General features: G+C 35.5%; 1 protein-coding gene across 3 annotated transcripts in view; it reads left to right on the top strand.

Annotated features, from left to right (window-relative positions):
- Positions 1-26030, top strand: part of LOC124238640 (PTB domain-containing engulfment adapter protein 1) — a 270866-nt gene that overhangs the window by 81660 nt on the left and 163176 nt on the right. For all 3 annotated transcript variants that reach the window (XM_046659822.1, XM_046659820.1, XM_046659823.1), the window contains one exon: positions 7284-7415. The gene's annotated coding sequence lies outside the window, so the exon portion shown is untranslated. The remainder of the gene's footprint in view (positions 1-7283; positions 7416-26030) is intronic.

Consider the following 26030-nt stretch of genomic DNA (forward strand, 5'->3'; position numbering starts at 1 on the left):
TGTTTTAACTTAATCCATATTTCCGTTCTTGAGTGAATAATTATGACTATGGTCATGGTGCTCTCATCGGCCAGTCTTGCAACTGGCACTGAGTCACCTCCAGGCAAACATGAACTGTCAGGGGGCAGGGAAGAGCTACAGGTCTGCAAAGGAAACTCAAGGTGCTATTATGAGAATGTAGTTTTGTTTTTTTTTTTTTTTTCGTGGGCAGGTGGCAGTAGTGGTAGAAAAGCATAATGTATGTATATACTAAATTAAATGAAGATTGAAATGTATACTGTTATGTGAAAATACCATTGAGCAAAAAAGGGCAGCAGTTTAACATGGCATATTAATATTTTATATGAGAATAACATAAAGAATGATCGTGCAGTCTTGATACTGAAAATGTTTATTTGCTGGAGAAAAGCCTTGAAACGTAACCAATCATCTTATAAAATACTTGCGATGATAGCATCTCTGAGATTATTTCCTCATCTGTGAAATAATAATTATTGGTTAACAGTAGATACTTTTATACACTTTTTTGTGTTGAATTATTTTGAAACAGAAGGTATTGCAGATTTTATTGAACAGTGTTTGTATAATTTAAGTTAATTATATCCAATTATGGTGATATTGCAATTAGTTTAGAATAGAGACAAGGATTAGTAAAACTTCCCTCCCCACCCCCTGCCTTAACTGTGGGAAATTGGAACACTGAATTACGGCTCACTGAAATTTGCCTTTAAATTCATTACTCATTTCATGGATATTAACATGAATAAAATTAAACTCCACAGGACTGGAAAAATTAAACTAATGACTTTTTATGTAATCCAAGTTAATGAATGCTTTCTGGCCCAATTTTTCATTAAGGAGTCCTCCACAGTTTCTTGATTTCTTTCATTTGAACAGCTTCTATTGTGTGGCTATTTACAAAAAAGCTTAATAAGAACATTTATTGAATAGGTGCTTTATTTCCATACGCAGTGAAATATATTTAGGTAGTTTTACAGCTTTTGGTGGTAATATAAAATCTTTTAAAAATGAAGGGTGGCTTTTAGCATAAGTGTTTTATAAATATTTTCTTTCATCACCTGAATATGTTTCGATATATTAAAATACTACAGTAATGTATACTGACTCGTAATTTTTGTCTTCTGAGATGAAGTAAGGAGGGAAAGAAGAACAGAAAGAAAGAAGGAAGAAAGGAAAGAAGGAAGGAAGGAAAATATGGGGAATATTTGGAAAAGTTAGATGTAATTCTAGTTCTGTTACCAAAGAAGTTGGTGTTAAAATCCATATTTGCAGTGTTTTGGAAATAGTCCTAATGTTAGAAGATAAACTAAATAAGATAATTAATTAAAAAATGTAACCTAATTTTAAATTATACCTAATTTAAATCTATAAAATATATTAGACAAGTAAAATTTTAACCATTAATTAAATAAAATTCTTTGACACCTTTGATAATGACTTAGTTACTTTAATGTCTTTGTATTAATTCATAGCTAAGGTCTTAATGTAAGGGTTAGCAACTTACCTTATTTTGTAGATAAAATATATAACTGGCATTAAGGAAAACCAGCCTTTCCTAATCTAATGAAGGAAGTGAGTGAGTGAATATAATCATTTGGGAGAAGAGCAATGAAGGCAGAAGGAATAAAAAGTTCAGAGGTCCTGAGACATAATGTTTGTATCAGAATCTCAGAAAACCCCATTAAAATGTCATAAAAATAAAAAAGCACACGAAAAGGAAAATAAAAATTATAAAATCAGTATTTTATAAATTAAACACATAAAAGTTGTGCTTTACTTTCTGTTAAAGAAGTATACATTTCAGAAAAAGAGACAAATTTTTGACAATCAACTTGTCAAAAGATTAGAAAAGATCGTTGCTGGCAACTGTGGTTGAAATTAGCATTATCATCTGCTATAGAAAATCTTTGTTGGTATATCTTTCTGGAAAACAACTTGGTGATATGTATGAAAGTGCTTAAAAGATCAAATACTTTTTGACCTAGTAATTTCACTTCTAGGAAGCCATAATAAAGGAATACTTTGAGATGAACACAAATATTTGTGTACAAAGATATATGTTACAGTTGCCATTATGATATGAAAGCATGGAACTTTTAAACAATCCAACAGAAGTAATAATAATTATTGTGCATTCTAAGTCCTATTTTTATGTACCAGGCACTGTGATTGCTGTGTGTGGATTGTCTCATTTATTTCTTTCTAAATTTGTATGATGTGTAGTTAGTGTTTATTTGTTAATTTCCCTACCGCTGTGTTTGTAATACGCCAGATTTTCGTTGGCGGAACTCACCTGTCATCATGTGGAATAGTCATGTGATTTAGGAGAATTGACCATATCTGTATCTCCTGGCCTAAGCCAATCAGCAATTCTATGCCCCCAGTGATTGTTTAGGAAGGTACATGTCACCTTATTGGCCTAGACAGAGTAAATCCCAGGATTTTGCATTACTGATGGGGAAATGCTTTTTCTCCCTTAACTCTCACTCTTGTTTTTGCTCGGGCTCTCTTGCTCTTTCTCACCCCCTAACTCTCTTGCTCTTTCTTCTTTCTTTTTCCCTATCCTTTCTCCAAACATTGCTGAAATTTCCATTCTTCTCTGTGGTCAGATTTACTTTCTTCTTTAAATTCCCATTGCATTAAAAATGTTCCTTTACCCTGGTATGAATTTCACTCTGCCGTACATCGTTCATTAACTCAAGTAAATTGTTAACCTGTGGCCAGTTGTCACTACTTTAGATCCATCTCAGTGCCTAGACTGTGTTTTCCATAAAAAGCTCTCAATATTTGAGAGATCAGAGTTTGTGAAGAGTTAATGTTAAAAAAAGAACAAAGACTCTACCATAACCTATTTAAGCTGAAAAGTATAATAACCAAAAGTTACACAGAAAGTGACTTGTGTTTTTCACTGATTTTAGCAAGAAGAGTGAATGACTTGCTAATTGTTCTCCTACTTCTTCTAATTAGGAAAATTTCCTTCTGGTGACAGCTTCAAAGCACTGCTAAAAGTTTCATGTCAAATGTAGAGAAAAGAACTAGACTGAATTTATTTTTAAATTGGTAAATTTAAAATTTTTATTAATTCTGAAATGGTGTGTCATGTCTCATCCACTATCACTTTTTTCTTTACCATACTGAGAGCTGAGGGTGGGGAACTTAGAATGCATATAAACAGTAACAGATGGTGTGAATTCTTGGTCCAGACTGACATCTCTGAGAATAGGAAAGCCCAGGATCAGAGTGGTCTTGGTCTTGCTTTATTCCTACATAAATTAAATTCAGAGGACCATTCTAATTTTACATCTTACAAGTATGAATGCCTGGAGTCTATTTCTATTTTGCATTACTATTTAACAAATATACACAGATTTCTAAGAAGTAATTTGCTTGTCTCACCTTCTCTCATTGCCTTTTCAGAGCCATATTTACCCCATAATCTTCCTAAAATACATATCTTATTGCACCGCTTCCCAGTTTTATCATACTTCTATTGCCTTTAGGGTCAAATCCAAATTTCATAGCATGACAGTCAGGAGTCTTCTTGATATGGCTTTACTTTACCACTAAAATTTCTTATACGACAGTCTCCTGTAAGCATCCTGTTTTCAAATCGTATATACCTAACTACTTGCCCATCCTTGAAAGTGGTATGTTCTTTCTTATTCCTGTGCCTTTGCTTATGATGTTCCCTCTACCAACTATGGCCTTTTCCAGTTTCTTCAGTGGACAACTTCTAAACTAAAGGTTCACAGATTCCATCTTTTCTAAGGAAGACTTAACTGAACCTTCTCTGTATTTCTTCAGCACCTGACTTTGCCATTGACAAAGTCTTTATCACATTGACAAATGTAAAGGAGTAGATAGACTTATTTTCCTCTCCCTAATGACTAGTACAATTGGGCATTCAGTAGGTGCTCAATGAATATTTGTTTAATGAACTAAATTAATTTTCCAACTTTACCTTCCTTAGAGCACAGGGGTATAGTTACATACGCCGCTGCTGTAGTATGAAAAGACTCGAATGTACAGGAAATGATTGCCCCAAGCCATTTATGACAATCATCCCAAGTCACTGTGTGTGTACTCTTTGTCTGTCTAGAGGATTAGGGTGAAGCATTTGAGAACCATCTTTAAGAAAAGTTGCTAAAGCGTTTGGATTAAGATGTTAAGGCATACTAAGGCCTTTGGATTTTGTCCAGAGGGAGGTATGGCCAGATTACTTGTTAGCGAAAACATGGCTGACTACTGATGGGTTGATGAGGCTGTAAACTGGGAGAGGAAACAAAATGGAGTCTTTTATATTAAGTAGAATTGAATTTATTCTGAATTATTTGCACAAAGATGGTAAGGGAAATAAGAGGGATTGATAACGCCAAGTTTCTGGCTTGAGCAACTAGAATGAAAAGGTACTGTTTACTTAATTAAATCACTGGACAAAGTAAAATAAAAGGAAAAGAAAAAAGGAAATCATGGGACAAGGATCTGATTTTGAATACTTTGAATTTAGATGCCTGTGGGAGATAAAAAATGAATATCCAGGAAAACATTTTTTTGCAACCTTTTGCAAATTAGATTGAAATATTGCTAAATTCTTGGATCTAGCCATAAAAAGAAAAATAAGTAGTAAAACATGATTTTGAAAAGTTTTAAGATCATGATAATGATAGTCGCTATTTCATTTGATGACAGGTAGAAATACCTTTTAGCCTGGCTTGTTTGTTTAGGTTGGTTTTATTGTGTGTGGAATATTTAAAGATAGAAATATTGGGCTGGCCTGGTGGCACAGTGGTTAAGTTTGCACGTTCTGTTTCGGCAGCCAGGGGGTCGCCGGTTTGGATCCCAGATGTGGACATGGCACCATCTGGCAAGCCATGCTGTGGTAGGCATCCCACATATAAAGTGGAGGAGGATAGGCATGGATGTTAGCTCAGGGCCCATCTTCCTCAGCAAAAAGGAGGATGATTGGTGGCAGATGTCAGCTCAGGGCTAAGCTTCCTCAAAAAAAATAAAATAAATTAAAAAATAAAGATATAAGTGTTGCATTAAAAAATTGAAGCATCTAGTCATATTGCAATGTTAATAATGTTTTCCTTAAACTAATGCTGTTAGGTAAAATGAAGCTTTTGGTAAAGAAATGGTTGGCTTCATTTAATTTCATACACATCTTCAAATTTCATGACTATATGAAATAAATGGAGGCAAAACTATAAAATTGAGTGTATTATGTTTATGCTCAAATTTTAAGAATCATTCAAATCGGAAATCAAGATTTTATATTTTAAAATAAAAATATGTTCAAAAGAGCAGCTTAGAAGCACATCTCATTTTTCGCAAGAATATTAAAATGCTCTTTATATGAACAAATCTAATCATATCAGACATGGAATAATAGATGCACTTCAGAGTATCTGTCATTTTCCTGCAAGAAGAAAGATAGAAGTAGGCATATGTTCATTCTTGTTTTTTGATGTGGATATTTTTGTGCTCCTCTGTATTCTGTCACATCGCATAGAATATTCTAGGTTGAAAAGTCTTTCCCACAGTAAGACTGGATTTCGGTCAATCTGAGGTCGAAATAAAACCTGTGGTGATGTTAAGTTGAATTAACCGTTTTAAGGAAAATATTTATTTTGCTGCAATATTTTGGAATGAGATTTTTTTGAACAGTTACTTACGTTTGTTATCTTGGGTGATTTCTTTCTTATTTCTTTTCATAAGACCAATATTTGCACAAAATAGGGAAATTACCATTAGGCTAAAAGAGAGTTAATTTTGTCTCTCCTTTACCCCTCTCCATGAGATAAAAAAGAAAAAAAATCATCTGGTTAATCACTTTAGAAATCATGACATAGTTTCACGGTTACCTTTTGCTGTGTTATGTTTGAAATTTCCTGTCCAGGATGAAAAAATCTAGTTCTCAAGCTGGAAGTATGTGATAATGCAGCCTTTACATTTTGAGGAAAAGTAAAATGAATTGTATGATTTGTATACCCTAAGATTCAGTAAGTGCTAAGAGAATACCATACGATTTAATAAATAATAGCATCACTGGGCAGAGAAACATTTTTTCACTAAAATTATAAAATATCTATAAATGACCTTAAATTCATACCCTGCTTATATTTTAATTCAAATGTGAAAATTGTTACCTTCTGTGGCAGATGCTGTTGATGATCTGCCTATAACCCTCTCCCTTAGCATTTCCCAAATAAACTCACTTACTTGAATTATTACCTCGGAATTTGCCTGTGGGGCCACCTTAACTAAGATCCCTTCTTTCTTTCTCTCTAAAGTTATGTTAGAAGATGAAAGAGAATAGGGTGAACGTATAGATAGGCAGGCCTCCAATGAAACTTGTGGCTAAGATGGAAAAAGATAGTTTTCAGAATAGCCGGATGACTTAGATACAGACAGAGAGGCCAAAATAAAATATTTGAGATCTGTCTTTACTTATAATTTGGGAAAGTCAAAAATACAGGTCTGGCTTTACCAACGGTCTGGATCAAAGTTATGAAGGGAGGCAGAAAAAAAAGAGTCAGATATGTTTTTGTATTTTTGCCAAAAAAAAGAGCTGTTTTTGCTGTTTTGGCAAGAAGAAATACTCTACTGTGAATTTTTTTGCTACTGTTTGTATCTATGTCAGAGGTATGTTTGAAATGACTGAACAAGGGAAGGCGTAATTTGTGTTGTTGCATCTGGAAGGACTTTTTCCTTTTGTCTGTTGGAATAAAATGTGAAAATCTCAACCAGCTGCTGTGTCTGTTCTGGTTTATCAAGAGGATGAATGGAAGGTTAAGCTACCTCAATGCTTCTCTATAGCAGTCCAAGTGGAATGAAAGTTAAACAGATGGGTGCTTTCTAAAATTCCGTTTTATCTTAATCAGGTACAAAGTATGCGCTTGGTTGGTCTAACTGGCTAATAAGGAAGGCGATAGCTGGGGCTGGCTGTTGTGCAGACCAAGGGAGAAAGGGGTAAATTGTCAACCAACCATCACTGTGTTTTAATAGTAACATATCCATGAGTTAAAACATTTAACTTATCTAGCACTCTTGCGATTTCCCCTTATCTAGCAATCTGTTACTCTACCTTTTCAAAAAAAATTACGTTTCATCATTGTTTTCCTGTTATTGGCTAGCTTTCTTGAACTTGCACAAAAAAATACTTAGAATTTTAGAGTATGGATTGTAACCTCTAAATTAAAATACACACAAATGTAATTATTGATTAATTCCACTAAGTCCAATTTTACGTTTCTTTTTAGTTCCATGTGATTCCATCTGGTATACATAGGAGAGAAAGTGATTGAAGGAGAACTCAGATGGCAACTGTATGATTGAAACTATCCAAAGCCAAGCGTCTGTATGTTCTTTCAGCTGTATTTGAGCATACCCAGGTAAGAGTAAATGGTTGTTTGTTTATGTACTTTCCACAATTTCGAAAAAAGATTTTAAATTATAAAAGCGGTTTTTGTTTTGTACCAGGTATTAAAAAACATATAAAACGGTAAAATACATAAAACAGAATAAAATTAAAATAAGAAATGAGCCTGTTTTCTAAAAATAACTTCTATCATTTTGTTCTATATCACTTATTTCTGTTTTGTTGTTTTTTCCCTTTAAACAAAGTTGGATAATACTATATGTATTCTTCATTGAATTTCTTTATTTTTTTTTGAAACAAATCTATTTTGTTCTATTTGAGAATATGCATTAATGTTTCGAATTTTCCATTGCATTTGTTAATGTAAACTTAAATGATTTAAAAATGTTTTTTAGATTTTGTTTATTATTCAAAGAATATCCTTATAGATAAAATGATGTATACATCATTCATTTTGCATTAGTAGAGTTACTGAAATTAGCTTAATGGCTAAAATATTTTGAAGGCTTTTTATTCTTGTTGCTGAATTTACCTCTAGAAGGTGGCAATGAGTTATAGTTTTCATTAGCTATTTTTGAAAATGTTTGTTGACCCACTGACATATTTTTTATTCAAAGAATTTCCCTAATAAAATATACTTTGTGTTGAAGAAAAAATTCAAAATTAAGTTAAGATTCTAAATTTTGGTTGCAAGTAGTAGCATCTTCTCACTAAGCCTAGAAGAAAAGTGGATATTATATATGCATAATCTTTCCATTCTATCTAAAAATACAGTATTTATAAATGATAGCAAGTGTACATTATGCAGTTAATATTTATTGAAAACATTATTGCACTAAGCTTAAGCACTGTGATTATTTCAGCTATGGTGGTGGTGACGGGAGACATTAGGGACAGGATGGTACAGAAATAGTTTCTTGCCTCTCCTAATTTTCAATAAAATATGACAAGATAAGAAACCTATTTCAGTTCCTTAGGTACAGGTAGGGTGTACTAAGTGCCAAGATAGAAGTAAAAGGAAAGGGCAATTGCTGATGATAATTCTTTAAGCTTGGGAACTGAAGAACACTGCGCAAATGAGAGATCAGTTGAGACATACTTTTCAGGGTAGGTAGAACTTTGGCAGGTGAACATTTAAATGGAGGACCAAGGTGGAGCAAAGTTACAGAGCTGAGAGAGCACAGGGGATATTCAGGAAATTGGAACAATAGGGTAGATATAGCAGAGTATTGGGAAATATGTTTGTGATTTGGATTCTTAGGCATTTGTATTTCATCATAATATGATGAGGACAGTTGCAGGGGAATACGATGATCCGTGCAGTCCTTTAAGAAGCTTAATCTAGAAATGATATGTGTGTGAGACCAATGAAGAGAGAGCAGACCCAAAGGAAGGGAGGATGATTTGTAGACTTTTCCTTTCGTTTTCATCAGCATCTGTTAAACACTTGCTATTTGCCAGGCACTGTGGTAGGAACTGAGAAAAAAAGATGACGAGGTCATGATCTTCACTCCTGAGGAGCTTACAGTGTGGTGGATGAGACATGCATGACAAACAAATGAATATAATACACCATGGCAGTGTAAGAATTGAATCATATCAAGGAAAGACTAGTTGGTAACGTGTTGAGATGCAGGTTCTGGGTTTCTACTGATGAGTTTTTCCCACAGATGTCAAATCTGATCAAGTTTGCCCAAGAAGCAATGTTTCTAAACTCTGTAAGAGTTCAAATGAGAAGCAGTAGAAGCTTTATCTAGGGTGAGAGTAGTGTAAATAAGAAACAAAGCAGTGCTAGAAGTGGTGGACGCTAGAAGTGGTGGAAGTGCTAGAAGTGGAGAGGGTCTTTTAGGCAAGAGCAGCATATTGATGGCATTAACAGAAATGAGGAAAATATGGCAAAAGTGGGATTTTTTTTTAAAGGGTTGCTTTAATCACTAGCACCAATTTCTTTCTTTTTTTTTTTTAGGTATGCTTTTTGATGAGGAAGATTGGCCCTGAGCTAATATCTGTTGACAATCTTCCTCTTTTTTTTTTTTCTCCCCAAAGCCCCAGTACCTAGTTGTACATCACAGTTATAAGTTCTTCGAGTTCTTCTATGTGGGATGCCACCACAGCATGGCTTGATGAGCAGTGTGTAGGTCCGTGCCCAGTATCTGAACTGGTGAACCCTGGGCTGGTGAAGTGGAGCACGCGAACTTAACCATTCAGCCAGTGAGCTGGCCCCACTAGCACCAATTTCTTTTGTTTTTTTTTCCTGCTGGGGAAGATTTGCCATGAGCTAACATCTGTTGCCAATCTTCCTCTTTTTTATTTTTCCTCCCCAAAGCCCCAGTACATAGTTGTACATTCTAGCTGTAAGTCCTTCTAGTTCTTCTATGTGAGCTGCTGCCACAGCATGGCTACTGACAGACAGGTGGTGTGGTTCTGTGATGGGGAACCGAATCTGGGCTGCTTAAGTAGTGAGAATGCCGAACTTTAACCACTAGGCCATCAGGGCTGGCTCAAAAGTGGGATTTTTTGTTTGTAAAATAATAGGTTTGGTTTTGAACACTGAGGATTTTTCTGCCTGCCTCTCTCACTGTGTTTACTCATACCTTGGCTAGAGCACTTACAGCATTTTAAAATTTCATTGTTATTCCTTATATACTTGAGGATTCTTTTATTTACTATTAAAAGTGATTTGAATTTCCCTCAAATGAAAGCCAAGTATAAGAGAAAAACAAGTTACATCAAACAAAACCTATGAAATATGAAGTAAAGACCTGATTGATTCATAACCACTCTATATATAATTCAGCTTTAGCCTTTCCAGCAGTCACAAAAGCAGATATATGTTCTTGCCCTAAGAGCTGAGATAAATTTATCATAGGAGTCTTAGTATAATGGACAGGAAAAGTGTCTCTTACCACTTAGAGGTGCCTTAAATATTGCATGGTTGAAAGGAAAGGGAACTTTGTTAATGCATAGTTATAAGTAAGTTAATTTATGGAAGTTCAGAATTCACTTTTTCCAGGAAGTCTTTCCTGACTTTTGGAAGGTAGACCAGGTCCCTCTCCTATGTGCTGTGTACCTTAATGCCATTTACATTCCTCTGTCATACCTCACATTGTGGTCTAGTCCTTCATTCCCTGAGACTAGAAGCTTCTTGAGGACTCAGTCATCATTTATGATTACAGATATAAATTTATATCTAAATAAAACTCACCATAATGTTTATTTTATATAGGGTACTCCATAAATATTACATAAATGCAAAATTGAATTCATTTCCATGGCTTCTCTTAATTATTGCTGACCCAGACATTTTTGTGAGCTGCATATTAGTTTTCCATTGCTGTGTATAAATCACTTCAAAACTTAGCAGCTTAAAACAGTGCTTACATATTCTCTTTCAGTTTCTTTGGGCTACAGATTTGGGCACAGCTTAGCTAGTGCCTCTGGCTCTAGATCGCTCTCATTATTGCAGTTAAGCTTTTGGCATCTTGCTGAAAGGATATGAGTTAGCTCATAGTATCAGAAAGTAATCAGATGAAACAGTCCTCAGGAAAGACAGGAGCCAGAGCTGTTCCAAGGATCCAGAAAACAAGAATTGGAGAGAGACTCTGAAGAGTACTGCCATGGAGCTAAATCTGGACTAATAGTGTGATTTAATGCTATTCTTCCCACATTCACCCACGGAGTCTGCGTGGCTGAGTTTGAATCATTTTCCCTCTGCCAGGAACCATGGCACTCAATTAACAATTCTCCCGAGACTGCCTGCGTGTGAGGAGGGTCAGTTCCCAAAGGGAAATTCGCAGTTCTGAGATGGGGAGTAGGTGTGGAGCAGGTGAAAACAATAGATGTTTACTAAACCCTTCTTCACAACTGTCATTCAAGAGCGATCAAACTGTAATGGCAATAAAATCTCAAGTCATACAGATTTTGCCAGCAAAATTAACGTAGATTAAATAATGGTGTTGCTCAGGTTTCGATAGATGTCTACTATTACGAAGAATTTATTTGTTCTTTGTTTTATACATTTGTTTGTGGTAATTGCCTGTAATGTACCAATTGCTGTCTTTAGCAATGAACATACAATTCTAACAATAGAATTAGTCCTTGCTTTGCTTTTGCAGTTTAGAGTCTAGTGAGACTGGAAATACAATGATTGATATATTTCAAGAAGTCTAGAGTGGGAGGTCTGTTAGTTTCCTATGGTAACTGTAACAAAGAACCACAAACTGGGTGGCTGTAAACAACAAAAATTCTAGAGGCGACAGGTCTGAAATCAAGGTGTCAGCAGGGTCATGCTCCCTCCAAAGACTCTTGGGGAGGATCCTTCAGTGTTTCTTCCAGCTTCTGGTGCTCCTGGTGTTCCTTGACTTGTGAGAGCATCACTCCAATCTCTGGTTCCATGGTCACATGGCCTTCTTCCCTTTGTGTCACTGGCTGTGTCCTCTCCTCTTCTTATAAATATACCAGTCATTGGATGTAGGGTCCATCCTAAATCCAGAATGATTTTGTCTCAACATCCTGAACTAATTAGATCTGTAAAGACCTTATTTCCAAATAAGGTCACATTCTGAGGTTCTGAGTGAACATGAATTTTGGGGAGATGCTCTTGAACACAGTATAGGAGGGTGCACAATACTGTTGGTGTTCCTAGCAGGGTCCCTGGGTCTGTACTTGGGGTATGTTCGAGGAGGCTACCTAAAGGAAATGATGTCTAAGCTAAGGGCGAATGTTCAATCAGAAGGACAGGGATGTAGCATGGACCCTCCCAGCATTTATGAGAAGCGTAGATCATTGGAAGAACTGAAAGTAGTTCAGTGCAGCTGGAGCAAAGAACACTGGGTAAGAGGTGGAGAGGGGAGATGATGGCGAAGTGGTTAATGGGACAGATGATAAGGGAACATGTAAGGAATTTGACATTATCTTGAATGCAGTGGGGTGCCCCTAGGGGGGAATTAAGCAGATAAACAACCAAATCAGATTTATGTTTTACAAAAACCATTTTGGGTGCAATGTGGAGAGAAGGAGTGATCGAGCATTACTGGAGAAAGAAAAGGTAGCTGGGAGACTGCAGTAACCCAGGTTTGAAATAGTAGAGTCTTAGAGAAGGAGATGATGATTGGAATGAAGAGAAATAAATGTAAATCTGGTAAATTGAAAAAGTGGAATTGATTTCGTGTGAATTAGAGACAAAGATAGATAAGAGAGGAATCAAGAATGACAGCCCAGGTAGCTAGCTACTGAGAAGATGTGGATGATGGTCATAGGTGCTGAGATTGGAAATGTGAGAAAGAGAGAGAGAGACAGACAGACATAGAGACAGAGACTTGCGAACAAAATAATGGATTCAGTTTGGGATATTTTCAGTTTTCCTTGCTGTGGTACTTCCAAATGAATATGTTCAAGAGGCAGTTGGCTATATGGAAAGGTGCTGCTGAGTAAGGAAATCTTACCTAAATGGTACCTGCAATTGTTGGGGATATTTACAAATAAATTTTATATTATTACTATATCTAACATGGGAATATTATGCAGACTGAAATCATGACATTTAGAAATAATATTTAATGGCACAGGAAAGAACCATTATAAAATGCAAGAAAAGCAACAGTAAAATGAACCAACCTGAGACACACAGTATCTGCCATAGGATCTCAACACTCCATACATCTGGCTATCTTTAATATTAAATACTGAATGTAAACGCACCTAAATGTTAGCAGTGGTTATTTCTAAGTGACTTTCATTTTATTCTTTTTAACTTATTTTTAAAGTACAGTGGGTCCAATAAACACATGCTACTTTTATGACCAGAAAAAAATACGTTTTTTTGGAGTAAATTTTACCACATAAAATGTACCTGAAATAGGATTTTCATAGCATAGTATTTTTAAAAATAAGTAATTAATTTTAAGGATTGGGTACCTTTTGACTTAGGAGGACAAAGAGTTGTGAGTGAATAAAGAGTTACACCACCTGAGCCAGGTATTTCATAAAATATCTCAAAATATATTTGGGGATATGGATTGCACATCCTCAGTTTGGTTAAGTAGCTGATAAATTGGGAAAAAATTACTACTTTGGGGCATAAAGTAGAAAATAAATTTAGATGGAAAGCATTTTTCACTTGATTTTGAAAACCATATCAGTGAATGAGCAATTTAATAAAACACAGAATTTGATCCTTTTTTGTAAGTTGTCATCAGTAATGCCAGGTTGCCTTATATAAGGTGATTAGACGTAACATTCCTGTGCAGATTTGACTAATTTCTGTCAGACTGAAGTGGTATTTAGATTTCTGGAATGCAAAGTTGGAGCTTTAATATTAAATCTACTTTACGTCTCCCAGGGTCCTGCTGTGAGAACAGAATGTATTTGCATGTTCTTCTGTTTTTTCCACCCAGATTCAAAATATTAAAAATGTTAAGCAACTATTCCTTTAACACATATGGGATGATAGGACAGTGCCATTAAAACACTCAAGTCATCTTTAGGCCATTTTCTATTTTTGCACTTACCAAGAGATAACGCATAATTAATACCTCATAATAACTTTAATAAAAGACCAAAGGCTGGCTAGTGCCTGCAATAAGGAAAATCATTTGATACTTATGTGGGAGCCTATTTTTTCCAAAATTTTGATAATTGCTTAAGTAACATTGTTTGCTTTGACTCATCAATAAAATTATTTGCTAATCCTGATTTAGGATGAAGTATAAATATTTTGCTGTTTAAACTCATGAACACATTTAATTCTCAGAGGGAAACTTTGAGGTAGGGAATTCAGTTGACAGATGAGAAAGCTTAGGTGGAGGTAAAGTAAAGTTGCCCAAGATCAAATGGCAGAGACGGGATTAGAACCCAGGCAGAGTCCTTATTTTATGCACTCCATTCTGCTGCGTGAAGAAGACGTATTAACGTGAAAGAAAGTATTTTAAGCCAAAAGTATCAAACACCTAGTCAATATTCCCTTGTCATCTTCTTGTGAGACGATCTGACATTCAGCTCTATGCTAGACACGTTACTTACTTCATCTTCTCCCACACTTTTGTACCTCCCACCCTCCTCATATTTTATTCATTTCAGGTCCCTTAGCTCTTCTCTTCTCTTGCCTATGATTCAGTTTTATAGTTTTATTTACATGTTCTCTAGTATGTATCATTATAAAAAGATTCCAAGATAAGCGCCTTATGTTGTTTAATTAGAAAGGATGAAAGCAGTGTTTTGAGCTAGTAAAACATAAGTGCATCAGTTCTTTGTCCTAAGTTAATACTAATGCAAAGAGCAATAGTAAGTTTTCAGGGTAATGAGATTATTAAAATAAATTTTGATATTCCCTTTTGTAATTTAAATTTATACTTGACATTAAATTATATTTCAAGAAGAAAATTATAGATTTTCTATTCCTTATGATAAACCAAGCACACACAGTAATGTCCCACTTACAACCTCAAATCCCTGGATAAAACAGAAAATAAATATATATAATTTGATTCAGCACTGTGCTGGAAAATAAGTCAGAGAACCCTCAGTAGACAAAACGTTTGAGAAATCCAGAAGAGGGTACAGTGTCAGATTTGAAAAGGAAGCCACCACCCTTCAGATATGCAAGTGGGAAGACTGCTACCCAAAGGTGAGTGAGGCACAAGAATGCTCCATACTTGGAAGAGGCAGGTTCCAGATTCCCGGAGAAGCCATGTGTCCAGGGAGAAGTAACTAGTTGCTTAGTTGGGATCCAGCAGAGGAGTAATCACTTATTCAAACCTGCAGAAACCCCGTTTATCTTCTATGGCGCAGACAGTGAGGATGTACGTTTGGATTAGAGAGAAACAGTGAAGTGTTCACATGATTGGCAATGATGAGGAAGATCTGGGAACCAAAGTGGCCCTCTCTTCAGTGTGTCCCACCATTCCCCACTCTCACTGAAGAGAGATGATAGCACTGAGATAAAAGCATTGACAAGATAAGCAGAGTGCGATTAACATATGACAGCAGAGGGATGTGCGAGCTATTGCTTGAATCCAGGAGAGTCAAGCAGAAATCAAGTGAGTTAAAAACTTGGTCATATTTCTTTAACATTTCAACTAGGCCAAAGCATACATGAGAAATCTTTCAACCTAAAATTCCACTGTATATTTAAAATGTTAGAAACAGTGTTAAAATTCAGGAATGAAAATGGAGGACAAAGGTCGTTACATAGCTTCAAAACAAAACAAATTCTTTTTTAAGAATCCTATCTTTTTTTAGTATTTTGTTTTGTGTAATTCTTTCAAAGATTACCATAGAATGTCTGATTTCTGTATGTTAACATGGTCAAATATTTCAACACTAAAACCATAGAAAATATTGAAATCTCATGTGGTGGAGTAACTAGAGTTTCTGTTATTTATGTTATTTATTTGCTGATAAGGAGGAAACTTTTTGGCCTGTATAGAGTTTGAGCATATCATTGTTTTTTCTTACTTTTCAGGGACAGAATAAACAGTACTGGAGAAAATAAACTTTGATAAAAAATAAAGTATTTGAATGCAAAGGAGTAAAGAATGTGCCTTTTCATCTCCACCCCACCCTCATTTAGGAAATAAATTGAATCCACTTTAAAAAGTAGCAGCTGGTGCTCTACTTTGTCAGGCTTTTATAATGATTGGATATTTATTCTAGAAATAGAGAACTGTGTGCGTGTGTTTATCTGTGTGATAGGGCACAAAGAATGTTTTTCTATTTCCTGAGCTTTGAAAGTTTCCAAATAGTAACAAAATATTTTCATTGTTTTTTCCCCAAGGTTATACTGTAGATTTTTAGCTTTTCAACACTGGCTTGTTTCTTTCCATTAGCAAACCTAGATATAATGTTATTTGGCTGTTTAACCTAGTATTCCCAAGCCTAACAGATTCCCGGTCATACTCTTAATATTTCATTGCAAACAAACCCTTTAAGGTAGCGTTAAAGGGCATTGGGCAATTTTTTTCCTCTCCCCCTGAGAACCATAAGTAAAATGCTGAGGAAACTCAGAATCTTTTGGATTCCTTTGCTCTTTCCAGCTTGCAAAATTGTTAGTTCATCCATGTTTTTAGTAGTACAGAATTAAGGTATTTCAGTAACAAGTAGGGATGATTTGGCATGACGCAGGAATAAAGAGAATAATATATATTATTTAACGTATATTTTAAAACCCCACTTATTTAGCATCTGCTTTGTCTCTGGTACAGGTGTAATTGGTACTTTCATAAGTTGTATCCAACACTTACTTCTTAAAAATGACCCACTATCTAAGAAGCCTGTCATTCTTCTCATCGTGCAGAGGAAACAGGCCCGGAAGGATTGAGCAACTTGCCCAAATACGTTCAGCAAACTTAACACTGATGACACAGATCACCTCAGGTCCTTCTGACTGAAAACTGGTCATTTTGTCACAATACTTCTTAATCAATGTTATTAAAGGTGCATGTTGCTATTTTCAGAAATAATAGCAAATGCGTGAGTGCAGTCTAAGATCTGGCTTCTTCCTGCACTTCGTCTTCATTCTCCCTGCCTCAAGCCGACAAGTGTTAGACTGTAGATACTGGCGTGGAGGGCATTATTCCAGCCTCCCCAGGCAGGTGCTTTGAGCTGCTGGAGTTGTTTCAGTGTAGACCTGTGCTACCTACTCCTGATCTGAGATTGTATTCATTTGTTCATTGCCTTTTCCACTCTGCAAATGTTTATTGAATAACCACCATGCGCCTGGCACTGTGCTAGGCCCTGTGGATTCAGTAGGAAACAAAATAGACAGAACTTCTGCCCTTCTAGGGTTTACTTTTCAGTGTGAGAGCTTCATTGCAGCCTCCTGCTCCTCAATTTCCATGACCTAGAATTGAGGGGCTTCTTTAAAAATAGAACCTTCCTTGTCCGTTTTTGCTTTTTTAAAAAACTAAAATAGCAATGGAAAAATGCAATGAAATCATTAAATAACTATGCAATTCTTGCTCTACAGGGAAATCTGACCAACCTGTAGAAACTGTTGGCCTTCAGACAGTACCACCATTTTGTAGCTTGAAATTCCCATTCAAGTACAAAAGGATATGTTCAGGACAAGAAGGACTCCACAGAGGTGTCCATGACGTTGTTTGGAAGCATGGACTTTGTGGTTCAGTTCCACCTCTAACTATAGCTGTGGATTTAACGGTCAGTCCCTCCTCACTTCCACAAGGGCAGCTAGGCCATTCTCTTTGGGTTCGGTCCACCTCCATCCCTTACTTCAAGTGCTTCCTCATCTTCCCGTGTGCCTCAAAGTTTCACACATGTCCATTCCTGCTGTCTATGGATTGGTCTCTTCATGTTGCCACATCACTTATATTAAGGATATCGTTTGGGGTGTCTCTGAGCGATTACTCATAGATCAGTGTCTTAAGTGTAATCTTTTGGTATCCACAAGAGTTTTATTGATTACATTTTTTTAACTGTTTCTGTTATTTTTATTGAATTAGCTACTTGTGTTCAAATGTTGGTGACACCAAAGATGGGGCTACTTTACTGCCCATAGTCACTGATAATGTTTTTGGCTAATAGGTCTGCAACTATGTATTAGAGTATTCTAATAAGGAATTTTCTGTGGCAATTCACAAGGATTGCTGACTTGAATTACAGAATTGCTGCTGGGTTTGAGGACATCAATTGATGTGCGAGATGTTAATTTGCATGATTCAGTGATTCTTCTCCCGTACTCCAATACTAGGAAGCATTTTCCTCGTGAGGTATTTTTTGTTTTTTTGTCTCAGAATAAAATGTACATTCTCTTCAACCATCTAACAGATACAAAGTATAATTAAGAGCTGCCTGATGCTATGATGTTTAAATATATCATACTTAGGAAGTGTTACAACAAAATTTTCAGTCAGCCTTAGAGGCAAATTATGTCTATTTTCTATCTGCTAGTTAGTGCGTTTTAGAGTTCTGCCCTGGTTATCGTTTATCTTTCCTCTGCAGTGACTCCATTTTGCTGGAACAGCTGTAATCCAGTTTTATAAGAAAATAATGGAGATTCTGCAAAACCCAATTAACTATTACATTATTCCTTTCCATCTGTAATAAATATTTCATAACAGTGTCTTGTTTTTACTGATGATTAACCCAATCCTGCATTTAAATGCAAAAGCGTCACGGCTTCCACCTTTCACTTCGGAATCTTTGGGTAGCTTTCCAGGGATCTTTCAGTTATTACTAAGGGCCTGGGCTCCTGTTAAACAGCAAGTTGATTTAACAATTAATCTAAAACAGTATCAAGTCAGGGAAGGAATCTTTTCGTTGACTGGAAGACCTGTATCCGTTTCCTAGAACTAGGCAGCTCTGCCAGATCCCGCGGGCATCATACTGCGGCGGAAGCCACAGTTCTGCCATGACTTTGCCTGCCTCCCACCCTCTCACGTTAGACACTGAATCCTGTCCATTGAACCTTCCAAATATGATACAGTCACTTCCTTCCATTCTCAGAGACAACCTTTGTTTCTCCGCCATTATTTTTTGCCTGAGCTACAACAACAGCTTTTTAACTCTTCTAGTATTCACTTCAAGAATATGCATATATGAATATGTACATTTACATTCAGATTTACCATCTCCCAGCCAACTTCACTTGCTTCCTGTTGCAAGGTTGAACTGCCTGACAGGTTTCTTCACGGTCTCATCTCTTCTTCAGCTGTATCTATTGTCTCTCTGTCCCCTTTCTCCGCCCTTCATCCTTGTTGTCTATTTTCAGTTCTTTGAGTGCTATGTTTTCACACCTTCAAATCTTTGCACTCCTTGTTCCTTCTGCTTGATAAACTTCGCTTACATTTTTTAGGTTGTAGCTTAAACATTACTTCCTCAGGAAAGCACTCCTTCATTTTTTATTCCAGTTAAGGTTATCTTATAATAAGCCACCATAGCACCCTATATATCTTTTTTTTTTCACTTCTCATTATGTGTGCAGTTATTTTTATCCCCAATATCTGTCTTTCCTGATAGTAAGTAAGTTCATTGGGGCGTAGGTTATTTCTGTCTTGTGCACTTATATTACAATATCAGCCACAATATAAATTCTCAGTAAATATTGTCTAATATTGACTGAATGATCGAAAGATACCTTTGTTACTACTTTTAAAGATGGTTTCTTTCTTGAAAGTAAGTTTATCCCTTTTGGATTTTCAAATTCTCTGACATCGTCTCCAAATAAAAGAAATGTATAATTTAAAAAGTCTATACTTCACCATCTGCACTAATTGTGACTAAATGTTAAAATAACTATTTGGGGGATAAATGGTATTATATAAGTGTGTTATTGTATTTGTTAAGAGGTGTTTCTATTTCAATTTGCTGGTTACATACTAAGTTTATTTTAATGCATTAAGTAAATCAATTAAATGTTAATTCCTGGGAGTTGGCTTTTTGAAGAGTCCTACAATAAATTAAGTTAGGGTTGTTTTATAAGGAAAATGTATTTAGAACTATTGATTGATTGATTTTTATATGCTTCTAGTTGATGACCAGTTTTTCTTATGTCTTCTCTACTGAAATCTTTGTCATTTTTTTTTTACAGAGAAGCTGCATGAATATGTTTTTTAATAGGCATATTGACTACAGCTCTGTAACCCATTAGACAAATCATTTTTATGACTTATTAGGCACTTATCCTAGATCATAACACCTCAGTAATCTTCACTGGAAAAAATAATTTGGTATTTTTTTAGAGCTTCATTTAGCAGGAAGTAAATGAAGGATTTGAGAGATAAGATGCTTGCCCTCCCAGACAGTTGAAAACAATGCTGACGCTGCAAAGGCTAAATATGTCAGTAGCTTGGCAATTCCTCTGAGAACTCAACACTATTAATCATTAAAAAGTGTTTTTGTAATATGTCAGGGGCTTATAATTTTGTTCTGTTCTAAGATAATATTTGTGACAGGAAGATGATATCAATTTCTGTTTTATTGAATCTATGTAAATTTCTTTTGTTTTTTTCTGAGGAAGATTCACCCTGAGCTAACATCCTCCTCTTTTTTGGCTTGAGGAAGATCAGCGCTGAGATAACATCCATGTCAGTCTTCCTCTATTTTGTATGTGGGGTATGTGGGACACCTCCACAGAATGGCTAGTGAGTGGCATAGGTGCATGCCTGGGATCCGAACCCATGAATCCAGGCTGCTAAAGCATAGTGAGTGGAACTTTAACCACTCGGCCGTGGGGCTGGGGCAAATCTCTGTGCAGTTTTAAATCACACAATGACAGAAATAGTTCTGGTTTTTTCAAAAAACAAACTTTAGGGGGCTGGCCCAGTGGCGTAGTGGTTAAGTTTGCTTGCTCTACTTTGGCGGCCTTGGGTTTGCAGGTTCGGATCCCGGGCACAGACCCAGCACCACTCGTGGCATCCCACATAAAATGGAGAAAGATTGGCAACAGATGTTAGCTCAGGGCCAGTCTTCCTCACAAAAAAACAAAACAACAACGAAAACTTTATATAGAGTAATTTATAATTTCTTAAGAAGAATTAATTTGCATGACTTTTATAATTATAAATCAGGATTCTAACAGAGTGAATAGGTGTTGTTTGAGGGCCCCTTTCAACTCCTTTGTAACAAATTATAATTTTTGGTTTTGTGGAATAACGTTATATCCAGAGTAAGTATGTTACCCTGTGGAATAAGTCTTAGGATGTTAGAATGCAGTGTTTAAAGATGACTTTTAGCAGTATTTAAGAACGTAGACAAAGTTCACTTGTTTCATTTCACAGTCCCAAAATTAGTTTACCAATAACTAAAGTTAGATCAATATGATCCTCAGGATTTTCTCCATGTAATCCTTTGGAGTCTCTGATGGAATCAGGAGTGACTCTAAGGAGACTGTGTATTTCATAGACAAGAGTAAAGGGCACATTTTGGGGCCTTTTTTTTAAGGCTATAGAGTGGAGGCTGCATGGTTTCTATATCTCACGGCTAGATGATCTCTGATAAAATCTATTTAATCTAAATAATAAATCAATTTTATCTCAGAAGACTGCGGGGCTGTATGTATCTGTCTGTGAAATGTTGCCCAAGATACTGAAAAGTTTCATGATCATTCCCGGGAGTTGGCATTTTGAAGAGTCCCATGATAATTTGGAGAATGTGACACTTATTCTGCTTCCCTAGCAAATTTCAAAGAAAAGTTTGGAGGAAATGTTAACGTCTGTCCAAATTCTTTGTCAGTATAGAGCAAATCTGAGAAAAAAGGTGTTGCAATTGAAGAAGGAAAAAGTAGAAGAACCTGGAATACGCCCTTAGAAAAGAAGGAGTAGATGAGTATAGGAATCAGTTTTCTGATTGCCAGTCCGTGTCTGCCTTCTCAAGACTAAAACGTACAAGATTGTTAAGACCTGAAAAGACATACCACTTGAGCTGAATGAGTGATAGAGTAAGAATTAAGGGAAAATACATTCATTATTTGAAAATTCCCCAGGGTAACGTGGAATGAGTCCAACCATTCTTAGTTAAAAGTGAATTCCATGGTTTGCAGTGATGAAACTAAACCACGATGCCCCAGTGCTCTGTTACAGGAACACTGCTGATTCACAAAGCCCTTTTCTAGGAATCCTTTGCCCATTCTGTGACTAATTAATAATTAATAATGAAAAAGGAAGAAGAGATATAATCATCTAGAATAAAGTGGAAAATAGACTTTTAAAATTTTGAATTCACCTTTCCAGTATTTTCTGTTGTAAGCATTGTTTTCAGTTTTAAAATGAAATTCTTTCTATGCCTCTTTCCTGCCTCATCATTCTCGCCTTCTCTCCCTTCCTCTCTCCCTCTTTTTCCCCTTCTTTCTTCTCTTCCTCCTTTGGGTGTGGATAATGGGACATTTTTGGAGTGATGAAAATGGTCTACATAAATGTAGTTAGATTATGGTGATAGTTGCACAGCTTTGTAAGTATTCCAAAAACCATTGAATTGTCTATTTTCAATGATTAAACCCTATGGTATGTAAATTATGTATCAAGTAAGCTGTTTTTAAAAAGCGAACTGCCAACCAGAGGTTAACTAAGGTGACTAGAATAAGTAAAGTACAAGGACGCTAGCCTAGTCTTATGTCAGATTGATTACAACAAATCACAAGGCTAGACACTCAGTTTCAGGACTCAATTGGCATATCCTTTCAGTTCTTAACAATCTTGTGATGGAAGAGATGAACTGACAATCAGAAAATTGGCGTCAGTCACAGCTTTCATTCACCTGTATCAGTTTCTGGGCTTTGTGTCCTACGTCCCGGGAAGGGAAACTGTCAGTGATAATTCAGACAGGATTTGCCTTTTATGAAGACAAGCCACAGGATAGCAAGCACTTAAATATATAGTATTCAACTGAAAGGTGAATAAAAAGCCCACCAAACATTTACTGCATTTAATCAGGTAGAGGGATAAATACATTTGAACGTTTGTTTTTAAAGTCTAGTGAGCTTTATTTATTCTCAAGTAAATGCCACATCACAATGGTGAAGATTGAGTTTTTGAAAAAAGTATTATAATTTCTGTTCTTGAAAAAGTTTTGGGTGCCTGGAAAATATTCTTTGTCTACATCAGGAAAGTTTTCAAAGTACTTAACAGTTAAACGCCATTGTAAACTGGGACAGTGAAAAATCCATGCGATCAGGATATATGTAGCATTCTTCAAATGCAAGCTTGTTCTGTTTTTATTGTTCTGTCAAAGCAGTGTCAATCTGGTTGCTTTTTTTTTTGCCTCATCTCACTCATTATGACAAGAAATTCCTTTTCCCATGATCTCTTATGGCATAACATGGCTACTTTTTAACTGACTGTGAGTGTTTCTCAGGAAACACTGGGAGCTTTTAAAGCATGGCTCATTGGATCATAAAGAATTGTTGGTTTGTTACATATTTGCTCAAACTAGTGCTATTTGCTAGAATTACCCAATAGTTTCTTTGTCTCTTACTTCCTGTGCCGGAAGTTGTCTGCACACTCTAGATTATTGGATTAGCTCAGGTAATCTTTGTGAGCAGGAAGGAAGATGTGTTTTAACACTTTCCCCCAATGTTAACTATGTAGTATAATTTATTCTAATTAGTTAAAAATAGCAAAAAATATACCACTATAGAATGTTTGGATAATTGATTCATATTTATTCAAATATTCTATCATTAAATTTTCTTTTCATTTCATTTTAAAACCCTGTTCTTTTGTAAAAGATGAATGTATCCAATCTTAATGACAGTTTGAGTTAATGGAAGTTTGATTTAATGGGAACAATTGTTTAAAATGAGAATTCAAAGGATCCTTATTGATTATCTAGTCTCACCTCCTCATTGACAAAGTGTAGATTTGTTCTTTTAAGGAGGAGCTTATATTTCCCCCATTTTTAGATTTTGAATCTATCACTATTAAATTTGTCAGCCCTACCCCTGTAAAACTTAGGAAATTTTAAATATGTGGAGTCCAAACTAATGGATTTTGTGTTTTATTTGTATGTGCATGAGAGAGAGAGTGTGTGTATGTGTGTGTGTGTGTTGTGTTTACAGAGGGATGTAGGAATTAATACAGTGATAAAATGTCAGTATGCCAAAGTAGATTTTTTTCTTTTAAAACATTTTTACTGAAATTTCAGATTGAAGAAAAGGTTATCATTGCCAGCTCTTTGTTGTCGGTACTTCCATCCATTCATTCAGTCATTCTTCAGTGAGCGTGTTTTGAGTGCCCACTAGGTGTCACCTTTGGGGTTGAAACCGTACAGATGGCACAGCTTCTGCATTTTAGACTCCTTCGGTTTAGTAGAGTGAAAGCATGTATAAATGAATAATTTCAAATAGTGTGACAAAGGATACATGGAGACTTGTACAGAAAAGAGTGGCCATCTTTGTGGGAGTGGAGCACTCAAATGTGGGCTTAATGTGGGAAAAATCTTGAGAGGCGGAGGGTCAAGCAGCACTGAGGAGTGGAAGTATGAAGGACGCAAAGCCGTAGATTGGAAAGTCTAATCTTCATTTTTAGAAATACAATTCTAGCTGCTTTTTGCTTCCATATGGAAAAGAACACCTCACTTAGAGCTATGTAGCTGTTCTTTAATTTATTTTTATTCAAAAGAAAAGTGTTAAACCTCTTTATTTTTTTTAGTATTTCTTGTGTGTCAAAAATTTAAAAAACGTTTTTTTTCACATAGTAGATAAACGTTAAATAAGCTCTGGACACACTTTTATTTTCTTGACCTTTTTGTTTCTTTTTTTTTTTTTAATCAATCATGTATTATATCCTTTAAGTATTGTATTTCTTCTTCTTAGAATTTTTCAAATTCCTTTTAATACTTCAGTCCAGAATTCATTGTTTTATTTCAAGTGCTAAGTAGTGATAAATTTAATCAAGAATTAGTTCTTATCAATGACCTTTTGAAACAATAAATTTAGGTATATTGATCGTTTAGTTTCTAGGAACAAATTCAGTTGTCATACTTGTACAAATACATATGTATGTATATATGTACACATATTATATATAACATACACACATTTAATTTACATATAGTGTATACACACATATTTTTAAATATATATATATGTATTCATAAATTTATCTCTGGAACTAAATTATAGTGCTTTCCCTCAGCCTTATCCTATGCTTAAATAGCCTTAGTCAACTTGATGTTTTATTTGTTATTTGGTAAACATGAAATTTAATAATAGAAATTTATTATAGACTTGCTTTTCACTTTATAGTATGAAGCTCTGATATGTTCTCTAATTTAATTGAAATATGTGCACATCTTATTTTAAATAAATGAAACACAAGCATTTAAATTAAAGAAATAATTTTAATAAAATATTATTAATCAGTATTGAACTTCGGGTACGAATTTTGATGTAAAAAAAAATCCCCGCAATACAGCAAAGGAGATTTTCTCAACTGTTACTAAAAGTACCTTTTTCTTTCCTAAACCTTTTCCAGGCCACACAGGTCACAAGATGTAAGAAAACTCTCTTTCTTTCGTTGTGAGCCTACATGAGAGCGGTGGAGGTTCTCGTGCCTGTGCTAATTATAATTAGAGGCACTGACCCTACCTTATGGCTCTATTTATTTTCTCTGCTGCTTCAGTTTCCAGACCCCTGGCTACCTCAAACATCTCTTTGACCTCCTTTCTGAGAAATACTACCTAGAAGATGAGTTATTCCCAAATCAGGTAGATAGACACGCAGGTTAATCTTTAGTACTATATATAGTCTGCTTTTCAAAAGTCAACCAAGGATGGCTTCTTTTCTTGGCAGTTTCCAGTTCATTCATTGCTCCTGAGGATGAAAGAAAAGTCAGGTTCCACCAGCTGAGGGTGAATTTTTGAGAAACTCTGTTCCCTGATAATTGCACCTGCTTTTCTAAAGTGCTATACTCAGAGCCTGCTGAGTATTGACATTATTCATACCATTTTAAAGATGAGGAAACATCTTTATTCATTTAAAACAGTTGAATGTGTTTGTATAAACAATTTATCCCCACTTTATGGTACTAGTGAAAGAAATTGAATTCTAGACAATATGTGATTTTCCAAGGCCATATATATAATGGTAGTGAGAATTAGAACCTATTTTCATTTATTCCTAAGGTAGTATTCTTTCTGCTGTGCAATGCTGTTAAGCATAAATGCTTTCTTCTTTATT

This window comes from Equus quagga, chromosome 4, assembly GCF_021613505.1.
Source record: "Equus quagga isolate Etosha38 chromosome 4, UCLA_HA_Equagga_1.0, whole genome shotgun sequence".
Lineage (NCBI taxonomy): Eukaryota > Metazoa > Chordata > Mammalia > Perissodactyla > Equidae > Equus > Equus quagga.